Below are 1369 nucleotides of genomic sequence, written 5' to 3'. Positions count from 1 at the left end.
GAATCAAAGGGAATGACTCGACTAAAAGGTACGTCTTCTAGGGGTCAAAGGGAATGACTCCACTAAAAGGTATGCCTTATATGAATCAAAACAGATAACCTGACTAAAAGGTACGTCTTACTAGGAATAAAGGGAGATGACTCAACTAAAAGGTACTTCTTATAGGGGTCAAAGAGAATGACTCGACTAAAAGGTAAGTCTTATAGGTATCAAAGGGAATGACATGATTAAAAGGTACGTCTTATAGGAATCAAAGGAGATGACTCGACTAAAAGGTACGTCTTATAGGAATCAAAGGTAATGACTTGACTAAAAAGTACATCTTCTAGGAATCAAATGGAATGACTCGACTAAAAGGTACGTCTTATAGGAATCAAAGGAGATGACTCGACTAAATGGTACATCGGATAGGAATCAAAGGTAATGACTTGACTAAAAGGTACGTCGTATAGGAATCAAATGGAATGACTCGAATAAATGGTACGTCTTATAGGAATCAAAGGAGATGACTCGACTAAATGGTACATCTGATAGGAATCAAAGGTAATGACTTGACTAAAAGATACGTCTTATAGGAATCAAATGGAATGACTCGACTAAAAGGTACGTCTTATAGGAAACAAAGGATATGACTCGACTAAATGGTATATCTGATAGGAATCAAAGGGAATGACTTGACTAAAAGGTTTGTCTTTAAGGCGTCAAAGAGAATGACTCGACTAAAAGGTGGGTCTTATAGGAATCAATGGGAATAACTCGACTAAAAGGTACGTCTTACAAGAATCAAAGAAGATGACTCAACTAAAAGGTATGTCTTTTAAGAATCAAAGGGAATGACTCGACTAAAAGGTATGTCTTCTAGGATTGAAGGTTCAATTCAAGAAGTGTATCACCCGACAAATGAAAACTAAAATCCCTGGACAAGAAAGTGTGTCTCCGAGGGATATAAGATGATGAATTTTTACCATAATTTAATTATCAAACCTGTGCAGCAATATTGCTTCCTGCATTTGTAAGAGCGAGAAATTCTAGGCCTTGATTATTAGGCTTTGAAATCATTGATTTGAACGTAACATGTGTTTCTGTTTCATGCAATGAAAGGTTGTGAGTTTAAAAACATAGAGGATGGTTTGTGGCTTTGTCTTTATTGGCAAACGCTCTTGCCGTCATCACATTTAACCTTGTTTCCAATCATTATCCTGTGTGATTGAATTGATGCTTCATTGACTAAACTCAGATTATTAAGAGTGAGTGAGACAAACACAGCATCTCTACTTTGCCATGCTTCTCAGATAGACCCCTTGGAACCTTGGTATTTCATGAGTTCCCAGATATTTGTTGACAAAACTTTCTTTTTGCCTCATTTTTG

This window comes from Capsicum annuum, unplaced genomic scaffold (genome assembly GCF_002878395.1).
Source record: "Capsicum annuum cultivar UCD-10X-F1 unplaced genomic scaffold, UCD10Xv1.1 ctg2906, whole genome shotgun sequence".
NCBI lineage: Eukaryota > Viridiplantae > Streptophyta > Magnoliopsida > Solanales > Solanaceae > Capsicum > Capsicum annuum.
Note: the sequence above shows the minus strand (reverse complement) of the source record.